This window comes from Podarcis muralis, chromosome 9, assembly GCF_964188315.1.
Source record: "Podarcis muralis chromosome 9, rPodMur119.hap1.1, whole genome shotgun sequence".
NCBI classification, from domain to species: Eukaryota; Metazoa; Chordata; class Lepidosauria; order Squamata; family Lacertidae; genus Podarcis; species Podarcis muralis.
This window is the reverse complement of record NC_135663.1, coordinates 61244768-61267708: the sequence shown is the minus strand read 5'-3', so window position 1 is coordinate 61267708 and position 22941 is coordinate 61244768. Positions and strand designations below refer to the sequence as shown.

At 46.6% G+C, this 22941-nt stretch overlaps 1 long non-coding RNA gene across 1 annotated transcript; it reads left to right on the top strand.

The window, feature by feature from the left end:
• The first annotated feature begins 14433 nt into the window (after positions 1-14433).
• LOC144328943 (uncharacterized) lies at positions 14434-18340 on the top strand. The gene is made up of 2 exons (XR_013394325.1): positions 14434-14546; positions 17296-18340. It is a non-coding gene; the product is annotated as an uncharacterized LOC144328943 (long non-coding RNA).
• Positions 18341-22941: the final 4601 nt, after the last annotated feature.

Here is a 22941-nt window from a genome sequence, read left to right as displayed (position 1 = left end):
TGCAGGGTTTTACAATAATCCTGCCAATGTTTTATCTGTTTGCAATTTATCTGTAAATATTAAATAAACCATTTCCATCCTTTTATAAAAAGTTTGTTATCTTGATTTCTTACTCTTCCGGTAAGTTTTGCCATTTCTGCATATTCCTTAAGTTTTTGTATCCATTCTGCCTTTGCTGGGACTTCTGCTTCTTTCCACTTTTGGGCAAGTAGCATTCTTGCTGCTGTAGTAGCATACATAAATAAATTTCTGTAGAATTTAGGTAGTTCTGTCCCTATATTTCCCCAAAGAAAAGCTTCTGGGTTTGTTTTTACAAAAGTGATTTTGAACATCCTTTCCAGTTCATTGTATATCATTTCCCAGTAAGCTCTAACCTTACTACAAGACCACCACATAGATTGGGCTGCAGTTCTAGCTTTCAGTTCCCTGTCACATTCTGCCATCAGCAACACTGAGATGCCCAGGTACTGAACAACATTAGTGCCACTGGTCCATGCCACTACCCCTTCCTACCAGCTACTACTGGAGATCAGGAACATTATTTCTGCATTGTGACATCTAAGAAAAATCTATAGGTCCTTAAGCTACTGTCTAGAGGGACGCAGTGGCGCTGTGGGTTAAACCACAGAGCCTAGGACTTGCTGATCAGAAGGTCAGCGGTTCAAATCCCCGCGACGGGGTGAGCTCCCGTTGCTCGGTCCCTGCTCCTGCCAACCTAGCAGTTCAAAAGCACGTCAAAGTGCAAGTAGATAAATAGGTACCACTCTGGCGGGAAGGTAAATGGCATTTCTGTGCGCTGCTCTGGTTCACCTGGAAGCTGTACCCCAGCTCCCTCGGCCAATAAAGCGAGATGAGCGCTGCAACCCCAGAGTCAGCCACGACTGGACCTAATGGTCAGGGGTCCCTTTACCTTTTAAGCTACTGTCCACCACTCAAATTACAGAATTCAAGGGCCCTGTGTTGAGCTGCTCATCGGCTGCACACAAAGACTGGCTGGTGACCATGCATGTTAAACCTCAAAGCTTAGCATAGAAATCAGCTGTTCTTAATCGCATCTTCCAAAATGGGCAAGGCAGGCCCTTCCATCGTTTGCACAACTGATCCAGTGCATTCAGTGCAGGTGTTAGGAAGTTGTATCCCATGTTTTAAGAAGTGCGCATTTCAGAAGGGCCTCTCCTCCCCTTGACTAACACAGCAGAGAACAGGCGTTGTGTTTGTTTTATACATCAGCAGAGGTTTGTACCAGGCCTTCGGTATTCAACCCAGAAGAGCACTTACGAATCCGTAAGAACTGATGTTTGGCGCTCCAAGTGCTCCCTTTCCCCCGCTCTCCAAATAACTATAGTAATAATATAATCGCAAACTGTTCCAGACTGTAGCAACTTGTATTATTTTTAGCCTCCGGCCGTGATGGATAGGCTTAGAGAAACTTCTGCCACAATCGCCAAAGGAGAGGTGAGGAAGGGGATTGCAGAGACATAAATTTCCACCGGTGATAAGCTCACATCTGTTTTGCGCTGTAAAAATGGCAAGCCTATTGTGAAATCCTCCCAAGCCTCCCTCTTGGATGCCAAGTAAGCACAGCACCGAAAAGCACATAAAGGAATAATTGAAAGACGTTGGAGGGAGGCCAAGAGAACGTGGCTAATGTTTCACCTAATCTTTCCCTTTTCTCCTTCCTGTAACAGTTCTGCCCGCATGACGCGCACTGCGAGGCTTCAGCAGGCAGCCGTTCCTTGACTGTTTGCACTGTCTGCCTGCCCGCTGGCAGAAGAACCACACACACACACAGAGAGAGAACAAGAGGAACTCACAGAAGCCCCAAAGCTTAAAGCTACCAGAGATTAGTGGTGACTGAGAGGCTAGACATATTCACCTTCCCCGCAGGGGAGCTGTGAAGAGCTGGTTGCGTCGGTTCAACCGAGCGAAGGCTTATGTCTCCAAATTACCACACACAACGGAGACCCATTTGGCTGCCCGGTGAGGAAAAGCCAGGAAGAATCAGCTGGTGGCTGAAACGTTTGTGACAGAAATGAGGGCAGTACTTGGCGGGTGGTGATTCCTGTATCTTGGAGCCAGTGGCAAAAGTGGAGCAAGACCTCATCTGCCAAAGCAGAATCAGGCAGTGTTGTAAACTTGGGAGCATGAAGTGTGGAGAGCACGTCTGGTTTAGCACATGTTGCCTTTGTTAGGCAGGCTGGGCTCAGATACTGCCTGGCCCAAGGTCACCCAGTGAACTCCATGACCGATCAGGGATGTGGACCCAGGTGATTCCCCACCAAAGTCCAACATACTTTTCAGCTCTCTCTTCTAGGATTGCCAGCTGATATAATAGATCAACATGGCTGCCTTCCTTTTTGGATACTCTTTGGCGGCGTGGTTGTCACAAGGAGCTCCTGAACTTTGAAATTTACCACTACTTGGGGCAGAGGTATTTAAAGGTAAAGGTACCTCTGATGGTTAGGTCCAGTTGTGGACGACTCTGGGGTTGTGGCACTCATCTCGCTTTACCGGCCGAGGGAGCCGGTGTACAGCTTCTGGGTCATGTGGCCAGCATGACTAAGCAGCTTCTGGTGAACCAGAGCAGCGCACGGAAACACTGTTTACCTTCCCGCCGGAGCGGTACCTATTTATCTACTTGCACTTGATGTGCTTTCGAATTGCTAGGTGGGCAGGAGCTGGGACCGAACATCAGAAGCTCACCCCGTCGCGGGGATTCGAACCACCAACCTTCTGATCAGCAAACCCACCAAATCTAAGCCACGGTGATTGTTATGCCTTTTGCACACACGAACAATTCATTTAAGAAAACCACTACTAATCTGAAGAGTCTTTCTTTTCTCACATAAATGAATTCAATTCCTAACTGCATCTTTCAGGATCCCTTAACAAGGCAAACAGAACCAACATCCACCATAATTGCCACACTTCATCAGCCATGGAATCGCAGTCTAGGTGGAGCACAGAAATCCTTCTGTTCTGCTGCCTTCCGGAAACTGCAAAGATAAATTGTCCAGAGTCTGAGAGGTTGGCATGCTCATCGCCTAAGGTGCATTCAGCTGGGTGGGCCACATGTTTCCCCATTGAGCCAAACAACTCCAGCTACTACTAGTAGTAAGATCTACGAGTTTCTATATTGGTTGTTGCATTAAGGAGCTGTTCTCAGACCGGAAATCGATGAGGAACCTATGGGAAGTCACTCCTTTTCAACCTCATCTTCAGAAAGGGAACAATATTGGCCTGTGCCACAAGGGCATTGATTAGATGGTGATTGTAAACAAATTTAAAATACATTTTTGAAAATGTTTTCGGTGAGCATCCTCTTTGCATAGATGAAGCGGCCTTGCAAAATCAAGGTATGTACACAGCTTACTAGCTGAAGGGCTGTGCTGAAGGACCTTTGATGACTGGCAGCTACTATTTTGTAGACAATTGCCTGGTCACGAGCTTGGAGGGAAATAGTTCAGCAACAGTAAAGCATAAAGATTTTGAATTTTAAAGCTGGCTAGAAAGCAGGGCCTTGTGGAGAGATGTGGGCCTTCCAAATATATGGTATTGTTTTGAGGCAGTTGAAGCTGCCTTAGAAGCTAACCTTTTCCATCTGGTTATTTCTCTACCAGCCCCCAGCCCACACAACGTTTGTGTTTTTAAAAAGTGCTATGCAAGAACATCCTTTGCCAACCTGGTTCCCTCCAGCATTGCCTTCCCATCAGATATCAGACAGATAAACAACTATTTGACTTTTAGGAGGCATCTGAAGGCGGCCCTGTTCAGGAAAGATTTTAATGGTTGATGGTTTATTTTGTTGGAAGCTGCCCAGAGTGGCTGGGGCAACCCAGTCAGATGGGAGGCATATCAATAATAATAATAATAAAATTCTTATTCTTTTTCTTATTCTGCCCCATCACTATGTGTTGACTGGGCCTGATGACAGCAAAATATCTGAAGAGCATCAAGTTGGCGAAAGTTGTGCTGGAAACACAATCTACCGCTAAAACAATGATTTCTAAGACTGTTCCAACTGTGCACAGTGACAAGGAGAGCATTCAAAGCTGAGAGTAATTGTGGCGCAAGAAGCTTGGTCCTTACCGGTGGTCTGGGTACAAGCATGAAGTCTGGAGCTCAATCTATGAACATCTCTCTATGGTGGAGATGTTCTCCATGTTCTCCAGGTCACACAGCACCATACACTGTGTGCATCCCAGGGAAAACCTGTGAGGGAGGAGGTCCCTTTCTCCAGATATGGGTTTCAGGGTAATCAGAGGAGCGATGGAAGGGAAGCTCAGTTCCGAAAGCAGCAAAAGATGGGAGGGAACTGCTGCAAGAAGGAGGGGAGAGGTTCAAACAAGGCCAGCTGTTTCATAACCCAAAGGCCATTGAATGCGGAGAAGTAACAGAAAGGAAAAAAAGAATATGCAAACATTTACAACAAGCCCAGTAAACTTACCTTGACCAGCCCCTGATGAGTCAGAGTTATTTGTCAGAGTCTGTCTGAGGCCAGAGCTATGTGTTGGGAGACAGGGTTCCCATCTCCGTAGACCTCCTTCGTAATCCTAAGGTGAATTTGAGGGCATTTGCCCTAGTTAGCTTGCAAGGTAACTCTTTCCCCACTTACAAATTCTTCCCTGCAATTGCCTCCCGCAGACTCACCCAATTAATTCCCTTCCACACATTGGACCAGAAGAGGGAGGAAATGACACATGAGCAGAGGTTGGAAATCTCAATGCAGGTCTCCCTGTCTGGACCTTGGGTCTCATTCCAGGGCATGGCCCTTCTCAGGCCCACTCAGGTACTTGGGATGTGTCCTTGAACTGTGATAATTATGCCTCTTGCTCAGCTGGTTGGAGAGAGGTGTGCATAGGAACCTCTGGCTTTCACATGGTGGGAGTGCAGCTGTCAGGAACAAGCCAGCAGTGAGCGCCACAAAGTAAATGGAGTCAACTCTTCATTAGAAAAAACAGAATCTGCACAGGGGTGTCGGGCCTTCTGAGCACAGCAACTCTTCTTCAGTCGGTCTTGCCCCTATGAAGCAGTTGCTGAGACTGAAGGTCCCTACCCCTCCACAGCTGCCTAAGTCCCCCCTACTCCAGGGTTTATCCCAAGCAATCTGAGACTGCGTCTGTGTAAAGCTAACTTCTCTTCCGCCCTCTTCATGCCTCTCCTGGTTCTGGGAGAACCTGGGCCAGATCTAAAAGGTAAAGGGACCCCTGACCATTAGGTCCAGTCGTGACCGACTCTGGGGTTGCGGTGCTCATCTTGCTTTATTGGCCAAGAGAGCCAGCGTACAGCTTCCGGGTCATGTGGCCAGCATGACTAAGCCGCTTCTGTCCCTATAATTCTGTCCCTATATACGGAAATGCTGTTTACCTTCCCGCTGGAGCGGTACCTATTTATCTACTTGCACTTTGACGTGCTTTCAAACTGCTAGGTTGGCAGGAGAAGGGGCCGAGTAACGGGAGCTCACCCCGTCGCAGGGATTCGAACCGCCAACCTTCTGATCAGCAAGTCCTAGGCTCTGTGGTTTAACCCATAGCACCACCCTGGGCCAGATCAAGACACATCAAAAAAGCGATTCAGTTAAACACATTGTAAACTTCATAAAGGGGAATCCCGTTGGCGAAAGATGGGACTCCAAAGTGCCATCTGGTGTCCCAGTGTTATAACTCGCATAAAGCGCTTTTTCTTTACTAATGTAGCTGAGCCCCAGGAGGGAGGTGAACTTGTCCCAGCGGGAGAGGGAGACACCCATGACTCTTTATCAGTCTGACTCATTTCTGCCTCTTGGCCTCCCTCATCCTACTCTCCTGCTGTAGCTTCTAGCTCTGGTTCTGGATTGCTCTCTGCCACAGACTCTCCCCACTCACAAAGCCCTGTTACCTCTTCGGCTTCTGACACTACCTCCCAGCCTTCTCCCTCTGGCCACTCATCGTCGTCCCATCACCTACGCCCAGGCTCTGAGCCTTCTTCCATTGGTGGTTCCCCGGCTGGCTCCTCCCACCATACCTCTGCATCCAACTGGTCTATGACATCAGCCTAATGTTGCTCCACCCACCCTCCACCTTGGCCCCACCCACCACTGATGGGAAAATCTCATCCTCCACTCTGTGAATATTTGGCTTTAGAAATATATAAAGCCAAAAAGGATGCTGCTTTCTACCAAGTCGGACTCTTTTGTGTTTCTATACCATACTGGCAATGGTTCTCTTTCTCAAGCACAAATCTTTCACCTCACCTGCTAACTGGAGGCTCTAGGGATTGAACCTGGGACATCCTGTATGCAATGTGCATGCTTGCCACAGGTGGCTCTGTGGTCTAAACCACTGAGTCTCTTGGGCTTGCCGATCAGAAGGTCGGTGGTTCGAATCCCCGTAACCGAGTGAGCTCCCGTTGTTCTGTCCCAGCTCCTGCCAGCCTAGCCGTTTGAAAGCACACCAGTGCAAGTAGATAAAGAGGTACCGCTGCGGCGGGAAGGTAAACGGTGTTTCCGTGCGCTCAGGCTTCCATCACGGTGCTCTGTTGCGCCAGAAGCGGTTTAGTCATGCTGGCCACATGACCCGGAAAGCAGTCTGTGGACAAACGCCAGCTCCCTTGGCCTGAAAGTGAGATGAGCGCCGCAACCCCAGAGTCGCCTTTGACTGGACTTAACCGTCCAGGGGTCCTTTTACTTTCCTCACTGACCTGTGCCCTCCGAATGAGGTTAAGGGTCCAAACAAGGAAATGATAAAGAAGTGATTGGGCAATTGACAGATGGTCAAGGTGATCCATCCTTGACAAGAAAAAGCGACTGAGTTTGAATGAAGAACTTCTGCCACCCCATCTCATACATCTGTACCTTTTTTGTCTAGTACTTAAGAAAGGAGAGAAAACAGGAAACATACCTTTTCAGTTGTTTAGGATCCAAGAAAAAAAAAAAGATTGGATAGCTTTCTATTCTCCTGTGGTTGTTGAAAGCACAGTGAAAATAATGAAACATTGAAGAACAGGAAATTCTTGTGGTCTTGAGGGTCTCGTGGTCTTCCTGGAGGGGCTTAAGGAGAAGCCAAGTACTAAAAATCCCACCCCCTGAAATGTTAAGAATTCAGAATTACATGAGAGAGAGTGTTTGTACAAGATGGCCAGCCAAGTTTTTTCCCAAATACATTTGATGGTGGCTGATCAATTTGTTTAAACTCAGGCCTCTCTCAAATCATGGAGAGTGAGAATAAAAGTATAATCTCATTTTAGAGCAAAACAGACACAGAGATGGGAAGAGCGCTGCCATTGCTAAGTCTGCTTTTTATCTCCTTGCAGCACCCCCCCAAGTCCTCCCCCCGCCTTAAGGTTACTTCTTAGCCGAAGGAGAAAAGCACCTTTCTGCATAACCTTCCAAGGATTGCATGCCAGTGGCAAAGGCATGTAGAACAATTAAATTTAAATACGTGAAATTCACCTTCGTACAGGGGGCTAGTTTCTGCACACGCTTATTTCTTTTGCTATTATCCTCCATTCGGGGAAGCAAAATGCATGATCAGAGTTGAGGAATACATTCCAGCCAGGCAAAACCACTTAAGGAGGGTGCAAAACAGGCCTGGTAAAGGGCGAGGGTGGTGGTGGTTGGGGGGAATGCTATGGACTATGGAGAGTCCTAAGGGCTAGTTACAAAGGCCTGTTTCTCCCATCCTTGATCTTGGATTCAAAATATTGCTTTGAGATTTTTACACTGCTGCATATTGGGACGGAGAACAGGAGGAGAGAGGAGGCGCAGTGCAAACACGACGGCAGGAGCACTGGCTTGGCTCTGCAGGTACAGGACTTGCAGGGCACCATCCTTACTGCTGCCTCCCTCTCTCCAACCTGCCATGCAGCAGCCATGAAGCTAGAGGAAGGTCAGGTGAGCGGCATAGCCACACACACCCCTCCATGCCACCCACAGCTAATACAGTGGTACCTCGGGTTAAGTACTTAATTCGTACCGGAGGTCCGTTCTTAACCTGAAACTGTTCTTAACCTGAAGCACCACTTTAGCTAATGGGGCCTCCCGTTGCCGCTGTGCCACCGCTGCACGATTTCTGTTCTTATCTTGAAGCAAAGTTCTTAACCCGAGGTAATATTTCTGGGTTAGCAGAGTCTGTAACCTGAAGCATATGTAACCTGTAGCGTATGTAACCCGAGGTACCACTGTACCGAGTCTACCTGAAATGTTCCTGGACCACTCCATAGGACAACACAGAATTTATATACCTGAGCCAACAGACAGACATGCAAAATGTTGCGGACTTCCCATGATTTGACACACAATCGTAACAAGCCCCAGGTACCTGAGGTAACGCTGCCAAGTGAACACAGCGCTGTACTGCCAAATGGAGTCGAGCCACCAGTACTTTCCAAAAGCTGTAAATGATACTTGTAAAGAGCAGCAGTAGCATTTTGTTTCAATACGATGCAGGTATGGTGCTGCGAGGAAGAATTCCTGTGCGGTTTGGCCCGTGTCGCTTTTATTTATTTATTTAAGGATGCCTACAGGTTTCGCTTTTTTAAAGTTTTGGGGGAAATAAATTCCCCAAATAGCTAAAAGTAACACCAGCCCTTGCAAGGGCTCCTTCTAATTTCATGCTCAAGCTTTTTTCGTTCGGACTTGTTGATTTGCCACTGAGGAACACTAACATCTGGCTGTGGAAGAGTTCTGTCGAGTGCAAACTGTAAATCAGTGTTTCTCAAATTTGGGTCTGCAGCTGTTTGGGGACTACAACCCTAGCTAGCAGGACCAGGGGCCTGGGATGATGGGAATTGTACTCCCAAAACAGCTGAGGACCCAAGTTTTGGAAACACCGCTGTATCAAGGGGAGACAAGGAGGAGCAGCTGCCCCCCTATCAATAAAAATCAATAAAAATACATAGCAAACTGAGGTCTGTCCGTCCCCCCCCACACAAAAGGCCTGCCTTCTCCTAATAAAAATCCTGGCTATGCCCATGCTGCTGTAAACAGATCTCCACCTGAGGCTGTACAGACCATTGGGCTAAAAATAATCTGGCATGGTTTACCTACACACCAAATAATACAGTACATTTATATGTGTCAGTTTGCTAACATGCAGCCTGAATGGAGATCTAGCCGCTGGGAATTGTTGGCTACCAAATTTATTTTATGAAGCAATGGTTTTAAGGTTGTATGGTCATAGATAAGTATTAAATTGAATAGGTTACCTTGACTTTTGCAATATAATTGTTTTGGGGTTTTTTCAGCATCACAGGGCTGCCTTGTGCTCCATTTGGTATCCACTATTAGCATGAAGCTCCTGCCAACCTAGCAGTTTGAAAACGCATCAAAGTGCAAGTAGATAAATAGGTACCGCTCCGGCGGGAAGGTAAACGGTGTTTCCGTGCGCTGCTCTGGTTTGCCAGAAGCAGCTTAGTCATGCTGGCCACATGACCCAGAAGCTGTACACCAGCTCCCTCGGCCAATAAAGCGAGATGAGCGCCGCAACCCCAGAGTCGGCCACGACTGGACCTAACGGTCAGGGGTCCCTTTACCTTTATTAGCATGAAGACTGGATCTCGCATGATGCTATCAGTAGAGGAACTGCTGTGCAGCTGCTCCTTCCTGTCTTGCCAGAATAATGGTAAAAGGTAAAGGTAAAGGACCCCTGGATGGTTAAGTCCAGTCAAAGGTGACTATGGCGTTGTGGCACTCATCTCGCTTTCAGGCCGAGGGAGCCGGCATTTGTCCACAGACCAATTTCCAGGTCATGTTGGCCAGCATGACTAAACCACTTCTGGCGCAATGGAACACTGTGATGGAAACCAGAGTGCATGGAAACACCTGCCACCTATTTACCGTACTTTTCTGTTTATAAGACTGCATTTTTTACCCCAAAATCATGTTAGAAATAGGGGGTTGTCTCATATACATGGATAGTGCATTGTGGGGACTTGAGATCAGTTACTGCCATGAGTCATAGATTGTCACTGGTGGCTGCTTTTGTCAGAGAGGGGACAGAAAATCGGTGGATTTTGCGGTCTGGCAGGTGTGCGATTTTCAGCAATCCCCCCTAAAAAAAAGCTCAACAACTATGGGGGATTCCCCCCCCCCCAATTCTTAATTTTGAAAATTAAAAATTACATTGTGAATGGAGGCATGTTATACACAGGAAAATACTGTATCTACTTACACTGGTATGCTTTCGAACTGCTAGGTTGGCAGGAGCTGGGACAGAGCAACGGGAGCGCACCCTGTCGCAGGGATTTGAACCGCTGACCTTCTGATCGGGAAGCCCAAGAGACTCAGTGGTTTAGACCACAGTGCCACCTGCGCCCTTTGCCAGAATAATGAGAGGAACCCTGACAAACCCTGAAAGAGTCCCTGCTGTGGTTGGTCTCCATATCAGTGTCGTTCCTTAGGAAACACCGGCATGAGGAAGAACTGTAGGGTGGGCACCTCCTCTGTGGGTGGGGTTATTTCCTGTGGCAATGTGGTTAGGAGCAGCATCGCATCAGCTCCCGCACATCTGGTGTCATGTGCAAAGTCAGTTGAATCTCTGAGATTCTGCTGTCTGGCCTCTTATCACTCCTCTTGTGTTTGTTTGATCCTAGATAGGCGACATTCTAAATTATCGTTTTTCTATATGTATGTAACTCTATGATTGTCTGATCCTATGTTTCCGGTGGGGGGGGGGCTGTGGCGATCACACAGGGTCCCCGGACGTTTCACCGTCTATTGATCCCTGTGCCACCACTTTATTTCTCGCTGCCACCACCCAGGCCCTACCTGGGACAATACTGAGTCCAGTCAGGGTTAAATTGAAACATAAACTTTTGTTTATTTATTGCAGTTTATCCAGCGTGTGGTTTCATAAACAGTATCAGTCAATTACATTCATGGGGTGCCTATCCAGACCTATAACTTTCGCTACCTGCTCTCACTCACTAAACCACCTCTCCGATATTTACTTCTCTGCCTAGCCTCTAACTGTTCCTGACTCTGCCTATTTCGCTACACTAACTCAACCTACCCACAAACTCTATCTCACTTCACTCCCACTCCAACCAACCACCCAACTCCCAACGAACTCCTCCCAGAGCTGGTTTTATAGTCCCTCTGACTCCACCCCCCTGTGTCCTGATTGGGTAACCTGTTTAACTATTTCACCTCCAGCACTCTCTCATATGTTAACGTCACAGGGGCATCTATAATAAAACACATGGCACAGAACCTAGGACCAAACCACTTCATAGCATAGACAGATATATCTGAAAGTTTTCCCCTTGTAAGCAATTGCTCATTCTCCATGTGTGGAGAAAACTGACACATCAGGGGAAAGGCTAAATTGATGATCTTCTTTTCACTAGGTGGAGGAAACTAGAGGTGTTGAAACATTTTAGCATGCTGTCCTGTACCTGGAGTTGAAAACTACACATCCTAGGACCTGTCTTCCCTGCGACTGATCTGACTGTATAGATCAGCCTTTACTTCCATTTAGGATTCCAGCCATCGTCATATCTCATTCAATTGCTCCCCACCCAATTCTCATTTAGTGCAATTTTCTGTAGTCTTCCCCCCCCCCCCTTCAGTCCAAGAGAGAAAAGAAACAAATTGACTTCTTAGTGTTACCGACATGCAAAAAATGTCGCTAATAAGACTTCCATTAAAATCATGATGGAGAGATTAGATTAAACAGCAAAGAAGTTTTCCCCCCTGTGTGTACGCATTTACTCAAGATTGAAACAGCTGTTCTTGCATAAGCTGACATCTCAATTCGACAGCTCTGGAAAACCTCGCCTCCACTTGGAGAGGAGAAAAGTTGGAGGATCAAAAATTGAAGCGTTCAAAAATGTCGGGCTGCATGGCTTTCAGAACAAGCACACGTAAGTTTTCTCCCAGTTAGGCCTTTGGCCAAAGGATATATCACACACCATTCTCCAGATTCGTGGTGTTGGTTTTTTGAAAGAAGACATGCCTACGTTCTAGATTTGGGTCAGGGACATGACCTCCAAATCAAACGCAGAACAAATGCACTTAACTAGAACGGATGGCTGCTGGCAGAAGTTGCGGAATATTGAGGGCTAGCAAGGTGCTATCATTATGATGGGCCAAAGGCATGGAGAGAGAGCGCATTGTAGAAACCTTTATTCAGAGAGTGCAGTGCCTCTCTATATTTCACCCCCTTGAGTAATAATAATAGTAATTTATTTATTATTTATACCCCTCCCATCTGGCTGGGTTTCCCCAGCCACTCTGGGCGGCTCCCAACATAATATTAAAAACACAGTAAAACATCAAACATTAAAAACTTCCCTATACAGGGCTGCCTTCAGGCTGCCGTCAGGTGTCTTCTAAAAGTCAGTTTATTGTTTATTTCCTTGACATCTGATGAGAGGGCATTCCACAGGGCGGGTGCCACCACTGAGAAGGCCCTCTGCCCGGTTCCCTGTAACCTCACTTCTCGCAGTGAGGGAACTGCCAGAAGGCCCTCGGCGCTGGACCTCAGTGTCCGGGCTGAACGATGAGGGTGGAGACGCTCCTTCAGGTATACTGGGCCGAGGCCGTTTAGGGCTTTAAAGGTCAACAGCAACACTTTGAATTGTGCTCGGAAACGTACTGGGAGCCAATGTAAGTCTTTCAGGACCAGTGTTATATGGTCTAGGAGGCCACTCCCATTCTAGTGTCTAGCTGCCGCATTCTGGATTAGTAGTAGTTTCCGGGTCATCCTTAAAGTTAGCCTCACATAAAGTGCATTGCAGTAGTCCAAGCGGGAGATAACTAGAGCATGCACCATTCTGTCATGAGGACCATCTTAGTGGAGGATGTCTACCCTGGTTGTATAGGCATTGTTTTCTCTACATTTTGGGGAGGAGGGCGGCTTGAGCAAGAGCGTCTACCTCCTTAAATGAGCCCCCAGTATCATTTATTCCAAAGCTTCTTGGTGTCTGTGTGTCTTGAAAGACAATCGAGTGCGCCTCAGGGGTGAAGCCAAACTGCTGTGCTAGCTGTACTGAATTGATCTCTCTCCTGGGCACAAGCCTGGGCAGTGTGTGTGGAGGTCCTGGACGGCCCAGACAACAAGATCTCCCTCTTAGCCTTGCTGATGCAGTCCAAAGGAAAGCAGAGCAATACATTTGGCACCAGAGACATCACCTTGCCAACAAAGGTCCGTATAGTTAAACCTATGGTTTTCCCAGTAGTGATGTATGGAAGTGAGAGCTGGACCATAAAGAAGGCTGACTGCCGAAGAATGGATACTTTTGAATTATGGTGCTGGAGGAGACTCTTGAGAGTCCCATGGACTGCAAAAAAGATCAAACCATCCATTCTGAAGGAAATCAGCCCTGAGTGCTCACTGGAAGGACAGATCGTGAAGCTGAGGCTCCAAGACTTTGGCCGCCTCATGAGAAGAGAAGACTCCCTGGAAAAGACCCTGATGTTGGGAAAGATGGAGGGCACAAGGAGAAGGGGACGACAGAGGACGAGATGGTTGGACAGTGTTCTCGAAGCTACCAGCATGAGTTTGACTAAACTGCGGGAGGCAGTGGAAGACAGGAGTGCCTGGTGTGCTCTGGTCCAGGGGGTCACAAAGAGTCGGACACGACTAAACGACTAAACAACAACAACATTTGCCACCAGCTTAGCTGAAGAGATGCCAGAGGTGTACAAAGCACCATCCAACTGCCTTAGGAACTCCACTCTGGATTTGTGTGGGGTTTACTCCTAACCCTTTTCTTCTCCCAAATACATCCCCCCACCAGAGGTACTACCCCTCCTCTAACACCCCATACATCCCCATTCCAAAAGATTAAAATGTGTCGGATGCTAGGAATTTTGGGGACGGGAATTGGGAGATGAACCATGTAATTTTATGCATGTCTAATAAGAAGTAAGCTCATAAGGTTTAATGGGACTAAGTATATGTGGCCCTGATTCCCAGAGACCAGGAAGTTTCTGATCTGTATGCCAGGAACTGCCTCATCTTTCTGGTGCCTTGAGTTGAACAAGCAAGGTCTGTTCTTCCACACCAAATGAGCATTGATTAAAGGTGAAGACAGATGCAATGTTTTGACTGTGGTGGAAGTAGTTTGAGCACACATTTGCTGCATTCTGAGAGCCATCCGTTTTCAGGACAGAAAAATATGTGCTCAAAAACCACTTGTGCTTAACTTTTACGCTGCATCCATCTTCTTCCTAATTATAGAGGCGATTGGATTAGATAAAAGCAGAATTCACTTTCTGCACGGTTACTGTGCAACCGTATAACGCAAGCAAAACAATGCCCGAAAACTGCAGAATAACTTTGGTGTTTCAAAGATTTGCTCTTGACTGAGTCCATAATCAGGACAAGGGGAAATGAGAAGTGCTGAGTTTTTACCCTTGGTGAGAAATAACACATAGGGCCCTTCAGCATCTGTTCCTCTCTACGTTTATCTGAAAGGGAAGGTTGCAGCCTGACCTCAAGGGAGTGGTTTGCTAGGTGGAGCCGAGTGTGATTTAGCAAGAAAACAACAACAAAAACCCAGCAGTCACGCTGGACAGAAAAAGGAGAACAAATTGTACTGAATGAAAAACATGTTACGGAGAGGTAGGTGCTTCACAGAAAAGCTGAGCTGTCACATGAAAACATTGGGAGTGAGAGGCTGTGGTCTCTCCTTTTCTATTAAATAAGAATTTCAGCTGCAACCTTACCTGGAACTGGGAGGAAGCCCTTGCAAACTCAATGAGACTTACATCTGAGTAGGCATGTATAGGACTGTACTCGTTGTATGGACAAGGAACCATTTTTACCCTAGAGAATAACCAGTTCCAGAATTCGCTTGTCTTTCACGCTGCCTTCTATGCTTTCTGGTTTTCTGCCAATCTGTCTATGACTGGAAGGAGAGAGAGCCTTCCTTATATACGCTGAAAATAACTGTCTAAAAGCCTTGCCTTTTATTCTCTTTGTTTCAGTTGTGAACCGCTTAGCAGTACTGGTTTCGTTTAGTTTCTGGTTTGGATCCAAGGTAACAGGGAGGGCTACGTTGCAGCTCCTTGAAAAATCGCCTTGGAATTCTATTTTTTGAATTCAGGTTCTGTTTGATATCCTTTGGAGCAGGAAAGTTTACTCCCTTCTAGGGTGCTCCTTGCAGAGTGACATATGTTTGGCTTTCTTCTCCTGACGATATCTTTTGTTTATCAAGTGAAGTAAGCTTTCCCTCCAAGAACACACCACAATAAATCAGGTTAATCTTTAAGGTACAGCAGGACTCACTCCCTGCCAGTGGCATGGTGTGGGGTCACAGGGGGTGGTTGTCCCAGGTGCAAAATTGTTAGGGGGCACACAATTTCAACACCCAGTGCTGCCTCAGCACAGCTGTGTGCTCCCGTGACTGGGCTCCACTGAAAACAGCTTCTCCATGCAAACCAGGAAGTGACCTATCCAGACAATGGAACGACTCTTCTTTTCTTATCTCTGCAGCTGCAATCTCCTGGGTGATGCGGGTGCAGTTAGGCATTTGAATGCGCATGCATGCTCTGTCGGTTTCCCTCTCTCCCACCCACCTCCTCTGCGCAGCCCTGGGCCCTGGCAACCCACGCTACGCCACTGCTCCCTGCACCCTTCCACTATGTCATTTTCTAAACAGCGGGAGAGCACTTGGCTCCCAGCTGGAATGTGAGGAACATTATAAGGCAAACAGTTTGGGGGTGAAAATGGGGCTGGGAGGAGCAGAGGGACTATTCCCCAAAAGAGTTACCTTTATTGCCAGTGTGGTGCAGTGGTTAAGAGCGTTAGACTCATAATCTGGGGAACCGGGTTCGCTTCCCCGCTCCTCCACATGCAGCAGCTGGGTGACCTTGGGCCAGTCACACTTCTCTGAAGTCTCTCAGCCCCACACACCTCACAGAGTGTTTGTTGTGGGGGAGGAAGGGAAAGGAGAATGTTAGCCGCTTTGAGACTCCTTCGGGTAGTGATAAAGCGGGATATCAAATCCAAACTCTTCTTCTTCTTCTTCTTCTTCTCCCTGCTCACTTCCCCTTTGTTTCAGAACTATTTTGGCCCACATCACACTTATTCATCCTTCCAAAATGATAACCTATCCAGAATCATGTTGGGAATGGTAAAGATGTGACAAAGCAGAAGGGCTGTAGCCCAGTTGTTAGGGAATTTGGTTTGCATGCAAAAGGTCACAGGTTCAATTCCTGGCACCCCCTGGTAAGGCAGGGAGACACCCTCTCTGAAACCCTAGGAAGCCCCATCCAGTCCAAATTTGGTATATTGCACACAAACACCCCTCTCCAAAGGCACACTTGCAATTGTATTATTCATTTAACCAGGTACATACAAAACCGCTCTAATATATGAAGGAATAATAACATGAATTCCAATGTTCCTTAGCAAGCCCGTGCGATAGTAGCTGTTTAAGCAATTAATCTGACAGGGCAATTCTATGCATGTTTACTGAGATGTCCCACTGCGTACAATGAGCTTACTTCCAGGAAAGAATACACAGAATTATAGCCCTAGATCCTTTGTTCCGTTCTCATTGCTTTCTCCTGAATCTTACTGTATTCTTTATTGTGTTCTTGTTTTTTACGTCCTAAACTAATGTTTTTGAACAGAAAAAAATAAGACTCCCAAGCATTTCTGATGGAGGATCACACGACCAGTGCTTTAAAAAGAAACAACATGTACTCGTCTAACACTGGCAGCTGACTCCAGCAGATAAGATACGCAGGGCTCATCCCCAGTCTTCAAAGGACACACCCTGTTGAGGCCATCCTAAGATGGATAGCCCCGCCCTAACCATCTGCAGGGCTCGAGCCTGTGTTTTGCAACACACGGCAGTCTCCAGGGAGACTGAGATCATCGCGAAGCAAATGAAAACGAATGTTGTGCTGGTTTTGTTAGCTAGTTTTCGGTTGACCCAGCAAAGAACCCTCCAAAGTCAGAGAGTCGGCTATGAAGGTTGCAGCTCCCAAGTTTTTAACCCTCCCTGTAATCATTGCCATCCATTACAAAGGCAGTCTGGGAATGTACCCCGCTCCCAATTAACTCGGATTGATCTCAAATGGATCAGACTTGCACTCCAAATCTAAATGTGGTCCACTAGGTCTGAAGTCATGTCTGCAACGCAATTTACAACTTAGTGCATTGTTTGCTGTTGTGATGGTTATTTAAAGCTGATAACATTTTTAGGAAAAGTGCACGTAGAAATACAAAATGAATAAGAATCAGAACAGGGTCCCCCTCAAAAAAGAGAAACCCCCATGTTTGATTGATGGCCAAATAACATCAAAAGCTTGTGATACAATAATTGTATTTATTATAAGTAATTTTTCTCCTTTCTGGATAGGATATGAGCCCTGAGTGCTCCCTGGAAGGACAGATCCTGAAGCTGAGACTCCAATACTTTGGCCACCTCATGAGAAGAGAAGACTCCCTGGAAAAGACCCTGATGTTGGGAAAGATGGAGGGCACAAGGAGAAGGGGACGACAGAGGACGAGATGGTTGGACGGTGTTCTCGAAGCCATAAACATGAGTCTGACCAAACTGCGGGAGGCAGTGGAAGACAGGCGTGCTCTGGTCCATGGGGTCACGAAGAGTCGGACATGACTAAATGACTAAACAACAACAACAATTTTCTCCTTATTGGCCAGGTCTCCATTCTACCGTTGCATAGAAGAGAATTCAAAGTTCCAACATCTAATTGATTTACATCTTGAAGTAGGAGGAAGTCCTCAAAATTCATTTTATATAATTCTCCAAATATTACTTCCCAAATATAGTAATTATTCGTCTTCTGCTAAATAATGCGGCTACAGGGATGGGTTGGGTACATTCCAGGCTGTACTGCCAATTCAGACAGGACAAGATTAATTTGTCAGTAGGGATGGAGGACAAATTTGATTCGGTACACAGTTAAAGCCAGCTCTAACTAATTCACACTTTCCTAAACAAAAAGTGAACCAAAACACAGCCCTCCTTTGAAATTTGCACTCGTCTGAATTTTGTGATGCAGCTTTCCAACCAATGGTTACCAAAATGCACATACAGTCGTGCCTTGGTTCTCGAATGGAATCCATTCCAGAAGTCTGTTTGACTTCTGAAAACATTTGAAAGCCAAGGCGCAGCTTCCGATTGGCTGCATAAGCTTCCTGCGCCCAATTGGAAGCCATCACATGTTCGCGAACTGGATCACTTCTGGTTTGCGGCATTCGGGAGCCAAAATGTTCGAATCACAAGGCATTCAAGAACCAAGGTACGACTGTATTAGGCAAAACTGTGGATAAAAATGAATATATTAGTTAAAATAACATATGAGATATATTATAGGGGGAATTGCTTGCAAAAATGTGTACATTAGTCCAAACTGCATTTAAAAATGGGTTTATTAGGAGATATTGGAGCCGCGGCTCCAATCTGGTGGAACGCTCTGTCACAAGAGACTAGGGCCCTGCGGGACCTGACATCCTTCCGCAGGGCCTGCAAGACAGAGCTGTTCCACCAGGCCTTTGGTCAGGGCGCAGCCTGACTCCGTCCTCTGGTAATCTGCACAGAATTTTGCTTGATGGTTGCCATTAATTTGATTTTAATTTGATTTTAAGTAATTTTATAATGAATGTTTTTAGAATGTTGGACTATTTTGATTGTTGTTAGCCGCCCTGAGCCCAGCTTCGGCTGGGGAGGGTGGGATATAAATAAAATTTATTATTATTATTATTATTATTATTATTATTATTATTATTATTATATTTGCACGAAAATGCTGATTTTTTTAAAATTTAAAAATATCACCACAAAATGTGGAGGACTGAATTTCAGACTGGAAAAATGAGAGTCAAAGTCGACATATCCTTCCATCCCTACTTAGGAGTTCTTTGAGTTCTCCTTGGGTTGTGACGAGGATCAGCTGAGGTATCACATCTGTTTTCAAAGCGGGGGAAGAAAATCCAACGTGATAAACTATCTCCAGGCACTGGAATAAAAGTAGTTCTGTGGTCACTGAGGACAAAGTTATTAGGTCTTTCACAAATGAGCACCAGTTTGACCCCACGCCCATGCAAAATGCTATACGATTTGATATCTCCCTTGAAGGTTGTGGCAGTCAATTGAAAGATGGCATTTACTTTCAGAAGGCCGCCTTTGAAGTATCACTCTCTCACACTCCTCCCGAATAATCTGATGCAAAAGAGAGCGCCATGTGCAGTGCCCTTTAAAGATGCAGACATTGCAAAGAATGCTGGTTAGTGCACTCAGACCACTACTCACATTCCATGTTTCGCCACACCTGTTTCCAGGGTGGGGATGCAAAACTCTTGTGACTGCCACATCTGAAGCACGGCCTCATCAACCATGCGCTTCACTGGTATAAATTAAATTAGATTGAAAGTGCAAGATAATATTTAACAGGCAGGACAAATCCAACTGTTGTGTGGGAGGGGAAACCTGTTTCAAGTTGATCGGTGTCTCAGGTGTTACAGAGAAGACCCTCCATTTATGTGGAAATAGATGTTCAGAGCTGATTACTTGAGGGAAAAAGGCTCCACCTGAATATTCAGCAGATTTTTGCTGTTGTGGGTTTGACAAATGTTCCCCCCCCCTCTCCCAGCTGTAAACTCTACTGTAGTTGGCTTTGAAGTTCTAAGCACACCTGTGCAGATCGCAAACAAAGTCAGGCTAGACCTCCCACACCCTTGCTCGAAATTCACAATGCAACATGTCAAGTAAGATATGCCCTCCAGTCCCTTGTTTCAAAGCCAAAGCCATACCTGCTAAGTTTCTGCGAAGTTTAACCCTCGGTCTGAAAGAAATGCCGGGAGACCAAAAGAGAAAATCACAATGGAGGTATTAGGTACATTAAAGACGGAAAGGTGCGCAGACTGATCAGACTGTTGTGCATAACAACAGCACAATTCATGAGAGCAGAAGTCTCTCTGGGCTCGGTGTCCTGGTTCTAATGTAGAAGGGATATCCCTAAAACCCCCACAAATAATTTTAGATCCTTGATCAGTAGTTATTTTTGCTCGGCCCAGTATACCTGAAGGAGCATCTCCCTCCCATCATTCAGCCCGGACACTGAGGTCCAGCACCGAGGGCTTTCTGGCAGTTCCCTCACTGCGAGAGATGAAGCTACAGGGAACCAGGCAGAGGGCCTTCTCGGTAGTGGCACCCACCCTGTGGAACACCCTCCCATCAGATGTTAAGGAAATAAGCAACTATCTGACTTTTAGAAGACATCTGAAGGCAGCCCTGTTTAGGGAAGTTTTTAATGTTTGATCTTTTATCGTATTTTTAATGTTCTTTTGGGAAACCCAGCCACATGGGTGGGGTATAAATAATAGTAATTATTATTATTATTATTATTATTATTATTATTAGTTGTTGTTGTTGTTGTTAGGAAGTTGACTATGGTATGGGCCAAGGCTTCTCTGAAAATGGCCTAATGTCAAAGGACTTCCAGGTAAACACACACAAAAGTGACAGAGACCAGAAAGAGACTGATTTGCAGAGCTTTTTTTTCAGCTGGACCTTACTGGAACTCAGTTCCAGCATCTCTCAGGTGGGTGCTGTTGCCATTACAAAAGAACAAGGGAGGTGTTCATGGTGAGTCCTGGCACTGGCGGCAAGTCCAGGCCAGGCTCCAGATGCCCAGTGACAGGCAGAGCGCACCTGGTTTACGCCCCATCAAAATCATGCTATGCCCCTGTCCGTGAGGAACTTATAGTCCAAAGCTAGACAGCAGTTCTCTCATGTTTTGTTTTATTTTAAAAATGGCACTTTGCAGTGCACTGTTTATAATATTTAAAAGAAAAAAGAAAAGGCATGGACATTGTTTTAAAACGTTTTGTAAGATTTTGGCACGGAATACAAGAAACTAAAAGTTACTTATACTACCATTCATGCGATATAAAAAAAAAGAAGGGGAGTGGGTGGATCCAAGAGCCAGTTCTGTAACTTGATCCGTCGGTATGAACACTCCACACTTGTGGACATTATTTGTCACCATTAAATCATGTCCAGCAGCAAGATAATATCTTCACTTTTAATAAAAGTTTGCAAATTCATGTTTGCATAACGATCTATCACTCTCAGTTCATCATACTAAATTCTTTCACTAATTTAGGCTGAGCTAGATATCTTTTTTTGGATATCCAGATGCTATAACATAGCTTTTATGCTTGCTATTGTCAGCTCTTCCAGGACTGATCAGGGCAAGGCTTGTTGGGACTAGTTGACCTCCATTGTACCATTCAAGCTTTAGGTGAGAGGAAGACCCTATAGACCAGGGATAGGGGATTGGGGCCCCCCAGGAGTTGTTAAACTACAGCTCCCATCATCCCTGGCCATTGACCATAACAGCTGGGGCTGACAGGTGTTGGACTCCAACAACATCTGGAGGACTAGATTCTCCATCCTTGTTGTAAACAGTTTGAGACAGGTTGCTAATCCCATAACCCAGAACCCCCCTTTTCTTAGGAACCACGTGATTCCGGAGACACGATCCCAAGTCACCTGCTGCTATATTGCTTCCATTCTGTTGGGCTCCTTCAGTGTGAACAACTTGTTTCTGAGTGAGGATGGCAGTCTTATAGCTTCTGGACTCATATCAGCATTGGGACCTTATTTGCCTGAGTGGAGTAAACCCCACACAGGATGTAGTTTAGGCGGATGCTTAAAGCACGAGAATTCCATAGGTTCTGGGCTCATCAGGATGTTTGTGTGGAAAGAACTGCATCAAAAAACCGTTAAGAGTTTGGGTGTAATCTTCGACACCTCCCTTTCCATGGAGGCGCAGATTGCAGCTATAACAAAGGCGGCATTTATCATCTCCGCCAAGCTAAGCAGTTGGCTCCTTACCTCTCTCGCCCTGACCTAGCTACTGTGATCCATACGACGGTCACCTCCAGACTTGATTATTGTAACTCACTCTACGTGGGGCTGCCCTTGAGAGTGACCCAGAAACTCCAGCGGGTGCAGAATGCCGTGGCGAGACTCCTTATGGGGTCCTCGCCGCGGGATCACATTCACCCGGTACTATACCAGCTGCACTGGCTCCCGGTGGAGTACAGGATCAGGTTTAAGGTGCTAGTTTTAACCTTTAAAGCCCTATACGGCCTAGGACCCTCGTATCTATGGGACCGCCTCTCCTTGTATGTCCCACGGAGGACCTTCAAACAAAAACATCTTGGAGGTCCCGGGCCACAGGGAGGTTAGGCTGGCCTCAACCAGAGCCAGGGCTTTTTCGGCTGTGGCCCCAATCTGGTGGGAAGCTCCGGCACAAGAGACTAGGGCCCTGCGGGACTTGACATCTTTCCGCAGGGCCTGCAAGACAGAGCTGGTTCCACCAGGCCTTTGGCCAAGGCACAGTCTGACCCCCTCCTTTGGTAATCCCTGTAGAACTCTAGCCCAATGGTTGCCATTAATTTGATTCTGATTTGGTTTTAAAATGAATTGATTTTAGAATGCTGTGTTACTTTTATTGTTGTTAGCCGCTCTGAGCCTGGTTTCGGCTGGGGAGGGTGGGATATAAATTAATAATAATAATAATAATTGTCAGGGGTTCAGGGAGAGAGGCACAGATGAGGGAGGAGACTGAGAGCGAGGGGGAAGGATCCCGGAGCGAGAAGGAGGAGGATGACAATGACTTGAGGTTTTCCATGAGTCTTTCAAGTGACTCGGAGGATTCCCAAAAGGGAGCGCCTCTGGTCAGGCCAAGGGGAGCCACAGGGGGGACCAGTCAGGAGCAGGGGAGCAGTAGGGGAACCCCGAGTGGGAGTTGGAGATCGGGGCCGGCTTCCCCGCCGGAACGGAGTGAAGAGGGTGGAGTTCCCAGTGGGACAGACGGAGCAGAGCAGGAAGCAGAGAGGGGAAGGAGATCGGGACAAGCCGTCCTGCCGGAGGGGGCGGAGAGTAGCACAGAGAGCAGTGTAACTGTCAAGAGGAAGGTCAGGGGTAGCGAACGCGCGCCAAGTTCAAATGTGGAGGCGCGCAGAAATG